The sequence below is a fragment of the Megalobrama amblycephala genome, unplaced genomic scaffold (genome assembly GCF_018812025.1).
Source record: "Megalobrama amblycephala isolate DHTTF-2021 unplaced genomic scaffold, ASM1881202v1 scaffold306, whole genome shotgun sequence".
Classification (NCBI taxonomy): Eukaryota; Metazoa; Chordata; class Actinopteri; order Cypriniformes; family Xenocyprididae; genus Megalobrama; species Megalobrama amblycephala.
Genome location: NW_025953342.1, coordinates 116,848 through 128,524, shown reverse-complemented (window position 1 = coordinate 128,524; position 11,677 = coordinate 116,848). Strand labels below are relative to the sequence as shown.

Here is an 11,677-nt window from a genome sequence, read left to right as displayed (position 1 = left end):
TTATATTACTTTTCATTTTACTTCTTTAGTAAAACAAGCAAAATGTAATGTTTTGTCATATGACATCGCTATGCATGAACACACACTAGACAAATACAGCTGATGTGAATACATCTCAATTTACAGTCAAGCAATGCATTAATGCATGAATTAACAAAATATATAAATTTACTGATAATAATAGCATAATTAATAAAAAAAAGTAAAAGAATTAATAAAAGTAATAATGACAATATATAAATACATATACAAGTCGACAACACACAAAACAAAACTTTATTCAAATTTATTGATCTAACAATCAGGTATTTACAGTCCTGCTGCTATCTGAATTTACAGTCAAGCAATGCATTAATGCATGAATTAATAAAATATATAAATTTACTGATAATAATAGCATATTAATTAAAAAAAAAAGTAAAAGAATTAATAAAAGTAATAATGACAATATATAAATACATATACAAGTCAACCACACACAAAACAAAACTTTATTCAAATTTATTGATCTAACAATCAGGTATTTACAGTCCTGCTTCTATCTCAACACAGCTGTGCCAATTCTGCAGCTTTATTTTGATGAAGCAGCTGATGAACACCTTCATCATCATGTCCCTCACTGCAGCTCTTCTCAATGGGGACATCGTTGATCCAGAGGATGAGGAAGATGATGATGATGGACCCCTGAACCCCTCAACCTTGAAGCAAGAGTGGGAGAAGATGTGCAGGACAATCTGGCTGCTGCTGTGTCTGCTGCAAACATTCATGTGCTCTCCATCAGCATGACTAAATAAACAGATTAAAACATTTTACAATTAATTCATGTCAGCATTCAGTTTCATGCATATTTCGTTTCATATTTTTACAATTACTTGCTAATTTTTGTCAAAGCTTCATTACATTTGTGGTGTGGTGGTCTAAACCACTGAGCTGGTCAGCAGAAGGTTGCTGGTTCGATCTCTGCAGCGTCACCTCCAGTGTGTCCTTGATCAAGTCACTTGGAAGGAGGAGTGATGGAGGGTCTCATCCATGGCTCTACACCATTTCCAGGATCTGCTGTGGCTCTCCGTCCTCAGTGCTCACACCAGTCTGAGGACATTCACATCCTACAATAATGCACGAATATAATACAAAAGCAATCATTTTAACAGCACAGTGCCTTTTGATTTCTGTATTAGAAATAACAAAATGACCTTACTTTATATTTTGTTTCAGGTTTTCCTCTTTTTTTTCCTAACAAATGCCGCCATCACCTTGTCTTGCAGGTCCTGCTCCACCACAAAAGCTCTGCAGCAAACATACAGACATCAAGAGTCAGAAAAGTGCTGTAATAACTCTGTTTAAATTACAATAATTAAAATAAACTAGACTTTAGATTTAAATAGACTTAATTCATTTCTGTAGTATCCTCACTCAAAGCCGTTGATGGCATCATTCCTCTACCGGATAAACACACGTGTGCTCATCTGTCCCCGTCATCTGTCCCAGTAACATCAGACGAGATTCAAGTTCAAGTTTATGTGCTCAAATCTACATTTACATGTTGATGATTTGTTATGTCACTTCTTATCCAACACAAATGTTCCTTCATTTACCAACAGTACTAATGGACAAATAAAATAGATTAAACTTATGTGTAGTTACTGTAGATTTATTTATTTATTTACATTATTTTCATTCATGTAATGTAAGCAGTGTTGACAAAAGTGAATAATAGCACACACATCACTCATAATACATAATCAATCACTCATAAGTCATAATATTTAAAGATGTTCCTGTCAGAGGTTAAATAAACATTTAATAAGCATCTTTAAGATGTATATGGTTTAGAATATGTAAATCCACTTTGGAAAATTAAGTTATGTGTGTTTACTAAAGCTCTCCTATTACATAATAAATCGTGTTTTTACTGCAATATCACAACTATACTGTCTAGCATCTTTACACATTCAGCAGTTTACTCCACAGTAGTTCAAAAAACGCGATTTTAACACAAATAACCATGTTTTTGGTTTTCAATACTCACATTTGACAGGCGCTTTTCTCCTCAGTGTTCGATTATGACGTATCCTCTCCCGTCTTCTTCTTCTTCGTTGTATTTTTACGGCAGTTGGCATCCATAGTGTTGCATTACTGCCATCTGCAGTCTCAGTTTAACTTACTATGTTATTTAAATTCGTCCTTCCAGTCCAGTCCTCCTTAGAAAATTAAATAAATATCTCCATCCTTGGTCATTATTTCCATATGTTACTATATTTTTAACATTATATTCTATTATATCCATTTCCAGTAGTTGACTCTTGAATTCTTGCCTTTCTTGCATATATTTCTTGCATGATATAAGTACGTGCTCAATTGATTCCTCCTCCTGACATTCATCACATAGTCCTGTCGGGTGTTTCCCTATAACATGAAGAGTTTTATTTAGCTTGCAATGTCCAATCCTCAGCCTATTTATTATGACCAGTTCCTTACTTTTATTTCCCTTCTTACTTTCCATACCTACTCTATTTTGTATTATATACAGATGTCTCCCTTTAATTTCTTTATCCCACTGCAGCTGCCATTTTTGCATGATCTTTTTCCATACTAAACTCTTCCCTTCTGATTTTGATAGCTTAATCAGCATGCTCTTTTTTGTTGCTTCTTTTGCCAGTCTGTCTACTTTCTCAATTCCCTGGATGCCCACATGTGCTGGTACCCACATGTATGTAAAGTTTTTTCCCCCGCCTGCTTATTCTTGAGTTAGTAAACAAAATCTCATAAAGTAATTCCTGATGATTTCTAGCCACACCAGACTTTATGCTCATAAGGGCAGATACAGAATCACTACATATTACAATGTTGTCCCATCTAGTTTGTTCGATCCATTCTAATGCTATTAATATAGCATAAAACTCTACAGTGTACACACTTAAATTATCTGATGTTCTTTTGTTTATTCCCACATGATGTCTAGGAATATACACTGCAGATCCCGTTGCCTCTGTTTGTAAATCCTTGGATCCATCTGTAAAAATTTGAATGCTATCTTTGTGCATATTTTCCATATATCTATAATATTCACTGACTATATCTGTAATCCCACTGCTGCCTTTTATTATTAGAAGCTCCATGTCCACCTTTGTTCTTTCCATTGTCCAAATTGGTTCGTTAAACCACACCACAGTACTGGCAAATTCTTTATCATATATATCCATTTCTTTTGCTATTAAATCTCCTGTCCAGCCAAAACTTTCCTTTTTCCTCCTCTCCTTCTCCCAACTATTTTGTAGCACCTTTTTCGTTGGATGATTTTCCCCATGTCCTCTTAAATTAATCCAATAATTGGCTACCAGTTGTTTCCTTCGTAGCCATAGCATTTTATCTGCTTCAACCTGAAGTGCACACACTGGGGAAGTTATAATTGCCCCTAAACATATTCTTAACGCTCTTGCCTGCACAACTTCTAATTCAGCTAACACAGATTTTGCTGCTGACCCGTACACAGTACAACCATAATCTAATTTTGACCTTATTAGTACAATATAAATATGTTTCAGAGCTGAAAAACTTGCCCCCCATTTCAATCCTGCAAGACATCTCATTACATTAAGCACTTTTTTTGCATCTATACACAATGTACCTTATATGCTCCCTCCATGTTAGTTTTGTGTCAAAATATACTCCCAAGAATCTAAAACACTCTACTTTCTCTAAAGTAGTTCCATACATTTTCACATGGCATTCTTTAGTCTTCTTTTTATTTGTAAAGATCATTACTTTTGCTTTTTCCACTGAGAACTTAAATCCCCATTTTATTCCCCACGCCTCAACTTGATTAACTCCCTTTTGTAATTTCTTACTAATAAATTCTTCATTTCTTCCTCTCTTCCATATAGCTCCACCATCTGCAAATAGGGATCTCCCCATATCCATTGGAAGCTCTGAATATATATCATTAATCATGATGGAAAATAAAATTAGGCTAATTACACTTCCTTGTGGTGTCCCGTTTTCTACTTTATATTGATTTGATAATACTTGCCCTATCTTTACCTGTATTATTCTTGCATTTAAAAAATCCATGATCCAATTGAACATTTTCCCTCCAACTCCCATTAAATGCAATTTCATTAAAAGTCCCTCCCTCCACATCATATCGTACGCCTTCTCCACATCAAAAAACACTGCCCCCACTGTCTCTTTGTTTACTTGAGCTTTCCTTATCACATCCTCCAAATTTATTACTGGATCCATTGTATTCCTTCCTTTTCTAAATCCGCTTTGACAACTAACAATTATATTTTTACTCTCCCAAAAAAAAATAAGTCTTTCATTTATCATGCGCTCCATTAATTTACAAATATGTGACGTAAGTGCAATTGGTCTGTAATTTCCCGGCCTACTTGGATCTTTTCCAGGTTTTCTAATTGGTTTTCTAATCTTTCCAACTTTTTGGTAACCTTCCCTCCTCCCACACTCTGTTATAAAACATTAATAGTTTCTCCTGACTTTCTATACTTAAATGTTTTAGCATACTATAACATACTTTGTCTTTTCCTGTCGCAGTTTTCCCTGTCCTATTCAATGCCCTTTGTAGTTCTCCCATGTTAAAAGGGGTATCTTGATCTCCATTTCCATTATTTTTCCTGCATACTGCACCTATATTCTCTTCCTTTGTTCTTTCTCTACCTCTTTTTCCCTCCTCTGACAAATTATTAGAACTATTTATTTTAATAAAAGCTTTTGCCAACATCTCTAACTTTTCTGTATTAGATACTGCAGTTTCATTTCCTTCTATCAAAACTGGATAACTCCATTCCCTTCTATCACCCCCCCATCTTTTTAATCATACCCCATATTTCTTCTATTGGAGTTGTGTTTCCAATTGAATCACAATATGTTCTCCAGAATTTCCTTTTTGCCTGCCTTACTGTCCTCCTAACTTCTGCCTGGGCTTGTTTATACTGAACCATATGTTGAAAATTATGTGTCCTTTTAACTAACTTAAATGCTTTATTCCTATTTTTAATTACTAACTTACATTTATCATCCCACCATGGCATTACTTTCCTTTTATTTTTCCCTTTACTCTTTGGGATAGCCTCTGTTGCTGCTAATATTATACCCTGCTTTATTTTGTAGTCTAATGATTCAACATCCATTTCAAAATTAATTTGACTCATATACCTATTACTTTCCTCCTGAAATTTCCCCCAATCTGCTTTTCCGAGATTCCACTTGTCACTTACATTTTCTACTCTTACTGTTACCTCTATATTTATTCTGCACCACATTGGGTAGTGATCACTGCCAATTGTTCCTTCTCTATACACTGACCAATCACATATTGCTGCAATACTGTTTGATACTAGAGTAAGATCCAATACTGACTCTTTCCCTGTGTTGATATCTATTCTTATATATTCACCATTATTTAGACACACTAAGTTCTTCTCATCTAACATTTCTTCAATTAGTTGACCATTAATGTCAGTTCTATCACTCCCCCACAATGTATTATGCCCATTAAAATCCCCACACCATATCATGTTTCTACAATCTTGTCCCTCTATCTCATCCAGTTTCCTTACCTCTAACCTTTGACATGGATTGTAATAATTTACTATCACCAACTCCTTCTTTCCAGCCCACACTTTTATTACCACATATTCTTATTCATTTCCTACACCTAACACTTGGTATGATACACCCTGTTTTATAAATGTCGCACATCCTCCTCCTCCCCTCTCTCTTCTATCTTGTCGCACTGCCACATAATCATATAACACAAAATCGAATTGAGTTTTTAACTAAGTCTCTTGTACACAAATAACCTCAGGCACTTCTGTCCTACTAGCAACAAATTTCATAAAGTCTTGTCCATTAGCCAACAGACTTCTTGCATTCCATTGCAAAATTAACATTATTAATATTATCACCCAACACATGAATTCTCTTGACTTGCTTGCATCCTCAATTCATCATTTATTTCCTCCCACTTCAGTCCTATCATATCCAAATGATGTTCTGCTGCTTTCACAATCACCTGAATCCTTTCTGTTTTTGATTTTATTTCAAATGTAGCATTTATTACTCCTGCAATGAATGTGACCAGTTTTTTCTTCTCCTCCCATGCATTCTTCTTATCTTGCTGCTCATTTACTTTCCTTTGCTCCATATTCCCTCTTCCCTCCTTACTCGGTTTATCCTTTCCAGCCAATTTAACAGTCTTGGCATACAATACCTTCTCTTTTAACCTTATCTGTTGTACCTTCACTTCTTCACTACCTCACATCCCCAGAAGGCTACACTGTGTTCTCCTCCACAGTTACAACATTTTGGTTTTGTTCCCACTCCACATTTCCCATATTCATGACCCACCCCCCACCCCCCACCCCCCCACCCCCCACACACACACACACACACCTAGCACATCTTTGCTTTCCTTTGCACATTTTGGCTATGTGTCCAAACTCTTGACATTTGTAACATCTCATTGGTTTTGCTACATACTCACTCACATTATATCTTACAAATCCAAAATACACCTGCTTAGGTATCTCTTTCGCTTCAAATTCAATTAGTACAGTTTCTGTTTCCTTTTTTTCTACCCCTCTCGTCATTCTTCTTACACCTTTCACTGTACCATTTTCCATTTTAATGCTTTCCACCAGTTCTTTTATATTCACATGAACGGGAACTCCATAGATCACGCTCTTGCATCCATTGCTTTTCTTCTCCCCAACTCTTACAACCTTAAGAACTTTAATTTTTCCAACAGTTGTTAGTTTTCTCGCCTTCTCCATTTGGTCTTTATTATTACACCCAATTAACAAGTTCCCATCTCCTAGAATTCTAGCATATTTAACTTCTCCAATTTGTCTTTTAATGATTCTTGTTAATTTAATAGGGTCAATTTTCTTTATTCCTCCATCCCCTTCAAATCTAACAACTACATTCATTATACCCTCTTTCAATCTCTTTTCGCTTTCTTCATTTCCTTCATTTTCCGATTCTTCAATGCTGGATGATTCTTTTTTCTTTCTTTTTCGGCCTTTTTCTCTTCTTTCCCTTACCTACCTTTTCCCACTCAATCATCCCCATCTCATCTTCCTCACTGTAAACCATACTACTGCTCTCACTGTCAGTCTCTTTCCCTGCCATTTTCCCTAGGTTTGCAAGGAACTCTGTGAGAGTAACGTTCCGGACCTATACAGGCCGTCAGTCAATAATCCCACCCCAAGTTGCTCGCACCACCCACAATTATTATACTCACAATACCTTAACTTCACAATCCTCAGTCGCTTGTATGTATCCGATTACTCATTAGTCAGTCCTCGTAAAAACTTTCACGTCAGTCGCACGCAGCGGATGTACCTACCAGCCTATCCTCTCCCGTGGCCTCCTGGGATAGAAAAGTATCCAGCGAGGAACACTTCAGAATCTGGGCGGAAGTAGTAGGCCATCCGGGAACTCCTCAACTACTCTTTTATGATTACTGAGGTTTCTGACATACTTATTCGCTCGCCTACTGCTTTTCACCTATTATATAGTAGGTAAGTAGGCGGTTTCGGACGCACTTTAAGTAGGCGCACAGCCGAATCTCGTGAGAATTATTACGTCACCCAGGTAATTTTCGCCTACTCTTTTTGCTTCGGACATACTTATTCGCTCGCTTACTGCTTTTCCCCTACTAAATAGTAGAGAAGATCTCAAGTGCTTTAAAACGTGAGATAGGTGATGTTCGGCAAGCTAAGACTCTAGCGAACGGTATGTTAACGATAATGTGTAAAACAGCTGAACAACAAACTAAAGCATGTAAAGTGAAGCAGTTGAGTGATAAGAGCGTAGAAGGTTTCATTCCTGGATCTAATGGGGCAAAAGGAGTTATCTATAATGTGTCGTATGAAATTTCTGAGGAGGAGCTAAAATCCAGTTTGAAAGGAGGAAAGGTGGTCAATGCTTCCCGGAAGGGAAAGAATCAAAGAGATGAAGGCAGAGAAAGCTCTGCGGTATTATTGACATTCATGGGAAAGGATTTGCCAGAGAAAGTCATGCTAGGATATCTGTGTTTCAGAGTCAGGAAGTATGAAAGACCTCCACTGAGATGTTAGTGTCAGAGGTTTGGGCACATAGCAGCGGTGTGTAGAGGTAAACGAAGATGTGGAAACTGTAGTGAAGATCATGACATTAAAGAGTGTAAAAGTCAGACTAAGTGCTGTAACTGTGGGGGAAATCATATGGCTGCATTCAAAGGGTGTCCCTCTCATGAAAAGGCTATGTTAGTGCAGAAAGTAAGGGATGAAAATAAGATATCGTACGCAGAAGCAGTGAGAAGGATTGAGGGAGTAAGTGGTAGTGGTCAAGTTATGGGACCAGAGAAGCCACAGCAAGCGTTCTCAAAAGTCCCAGATGATTACATAATGATCAAAAAGAAGTCATTTTTGGCTTCTTTTTTTTTCAGGAGCAGTGTGGAGAATTAAAGAGTTGGCAAAGAATAAATCAGATGTGGTAAGAGAAGTGATTGCAGTTGCAGATAAATTTCTTGAGATTAAGGACATTCTCCCAGAGATGTTGTATAAGTTCATGCATGAAGGATTATCAGGGAGTCAGCAGGTTTTTATCAGGGAGGGGAGAGGCAAGGTAGTTGAGGAATATGTGACAACTGAGGATGAGATGGACAGTTAAGTATATATTTATCTGTATATACTTTTACTACATGTTTTAAATTCTGCAATGGAATGCTAGAAGTTTAGTAGCCAATGGGCAAGAATTCAAGAGATTTATTGATGCTTTTAGTGAAAAACCTGATGTGATTTGTGTCCAGGAGTCATGGCTTAAACCTTGTTTAGATCTAGTTATTCCAGGATATGATAGTTTTAGAGTAGATCGAGTAAATAGGGCTGGGGGTGGATGTGTCACCTTTATTAAAAACGGGTTACAATTTAACAGAGTAGAAATCAGCATAGAACTTGAATGTGTGGTTGTTATTGTATGGTCTGAGCAGGGAAGGATTTCAATATCGTTAATTCATAAAATGTCAGGAGTGTATAAATCAAGTAAAGTTCCAGTTTTACAGATTAAGGGACAAGAAGCAGTTATTAGTAAGGATAAAGCAGAGATGTTGGTTAAAATTTTTAAGGAAGTGCATAGTTCTAAGAATTTAAGTTTAGCTAGTAATAAAAAGAGAGAGGAGAAATCGAAGAATGAGAATTTTAAATTGGAGAATAATAAAGATAATACAAATGTAGTGAATGATTTCTTTTCTATGGGAAAACTAAAGCAAGCTATTCTTAAAGGGAAAGATTCAGCAAGATGGGATAGGATATCAGATCCTTCGTAACTTGGATGATCAAGTTTTAGAAGAATTGTTGAGTCTAATAAGTACTATATGGGAGTGTGGCAGATTGCCAAGGGAGTGGAAGCACGCAATTATTATTCCTATAATGAAGCCTGGTAAAAATGCAGGAGATCCTAATTCTTATCGTCCAATTGCTCTTACGTCTGTGCTTTGTAAGACAATGGAACGAATGGTTATTGATAGATTAGTTTACATTTTAGAGAAACAGGAGTTCTTTGCTCCTTATCAAAGTGGATTTAGAATTGGTAGATTTACAATGGATTCTGTTTTATTCTTAGATTTAGAAATTAAAAGAACTATGGCTAATAAAGAAGCAGTTGTGGGTGTTTTTTTAGATATTGAAAAAGCATATGACATGGTATGGAAGGAGGGGCTGGTGATTAAGTTGTTTGATGCAGGGATTAGAGGTAGGATGTTAAATTGGATAAATAATTTTTTGAAGGAGCGCACTATTCAAGTAAAAGTAGATGGATCTCTTTCCAGTGAGGAAAAGGTGGTAAATGGAACTCCCCAGGGTAGTGTAATCAGCCCAGTGTTATTTAATGTGATGATAAATGATATTTTTAGTAAATTGGAAGGGAATTTTGGTCTGTCATTATTTGCTGATGATTTGCTATATTTATAAACAGTTACAGCAGGCAACTAATACAGTAGAGACTTGGGAAGAGGATTGGAGGTTTAAAATTTCAGTTGCAAAATCTAAATATGTAGTATTTGGTTTTAAAAGAGTTAATCCAGAGCAGGGATTAAAGATTTATAACTCACCCATTGAAAGGGTTAAAACATTTAAATTTTTGGGAGTTTGTGTTACGGTACACAGGAGTCAGACACACATGTTAACAGGTAACTGTAGTTTATTGACACCAGTAGAGCGGCAGGCAGTAAACAGGTAAGCAGAGATGCAATAGTAGATGAATGAGTGAATAGAATGGAGATAGTTACTGTCTTTTCCTTTTCAGTTGTGAACACGCTGAAGCTTGGAGATCGCTGGAGATGGGTAGAGCACTCACACACAGGAGACGAGGCACACAGAGGGAAGGAGACACACTGGAGACAGGTAAGTATGGAGCGAGGAGTCCTTGAGGTAAGCATTAACGGGAGTATATGCAAACGAGACCGGACATGGAGTGCTGTGTGTGTGTGCTCTTTATGGTGCTGTTGATGGGTGCAATGATGAGGTGCAGGTGGCGGTGATCAGTACTCTGGGGATGGTGTGCGCTGTGATTGGTGGATGTTGGAACCTGACGTGTCTGTGACAGTACCCCCCCTCCACGGCCCGCTCCTGAGGGCCGAGGACCCCGACGCCGTGGTGGTCGTCCTCTTCCCCGCGGCGCCGGTCTATCAGGGTGACTGTCATGGAAAGTTTGAAGTAAGCTGGGATCAAGGATGTCGTTTCTTGGATCCCAGGAGCGTTCCTCGGGGCCGTATCCTTCCCAATCGACCAAGTACTCCAGCTGACCACCACGACGCCGGGAGTCCAAGATCTCATGGACCTCGTATGCTGCACCGTCTTCCAGGATGAGTGGAAGGGGGGGTTTGGCGGGAGTCACGTCAGGTCCTGTGGAGAGAACAGAATGGTGATAAGGCTTGAGGAGTGAGACGTGGAAAGTTGAGTGAATACGATACCCTTGTAGAAGTTGGAGTTGGTATGTGACCGCGTTGATCTGCTTGACGATGGGAAATGGGCCAATGAACCTGGGACTCAGCTTCTTGCAGGGCAGATGCAGTCTGATGTCCCGTGTCGACAGCCATACCTTCTGTCCGGGCTGGAAGACAGGGGTGTTGAAGCGCCGCAGGTCCGCTGTCATCCTGCGTCTGCGCAGGGCTCGTTGCAGCTGGTGGTGAGCTGAGTCCCAGACCCTCTTGCTCTCTCGGAACCAGTAATCCACTGCTGGAACGTTAGATGGTTCCCCGGTCCAGGGGAACAGTGGGGGTTGGTAGCCGAGTACGCACTGGAATGGAGTGAGTCCTGTAGTCGACTGCCGGAGGGAGTTCTGGGCGTACTCGGCCCAACCCAAAAACTGGTTCCAGGAGTCCTGGTGGTCATGACAGAAGGTACGGAGGAAGCGGCCGATCTCCTGGACCTTCCTTTCCGTCTGCCCGTTCGACTGCGGATGGTACCCCGATGTTAGGCTGACGGCCACACCTAGGAGTGAGTGGAAGGCCTTCCATACCCTAGAGATGAACTGGGGTCCTCTGTCCGATACAATGTCCTCTGGTATTCCGAAATACCTGAACACGTGGTTGAAGAGCATTTCAGCCGTTTCCATGGCAGTGGGTAATCCTCTTAGTGGAATGAGATGACAAGATTTGGAGAAACGATCTATG

At 38.7% G+C, this 11,677-nt stretch overlaps 1 long non-coding RNA gene across 1 annotated transcript; it reads right to left on the bottom strand.

Moving 5' to 3' along the window:
• Positions 1–2,112, bottom strand: LOC125261107. The gene is made up of 4 exons (XR_007183218.1): positions 2,030–2,112; positions 1,199–1,479; positions 901–1,106; positions 1–786 (listed from the first exon to the last, which is right to left on the bottom strand). It is a non-coding gene; the product is annotated as an uncharacterized LOC125261107 (long non-coding RNA).
• Between the last annotated feature and the right edge of the window lie 9,565 nt (positions 2,113–11,677).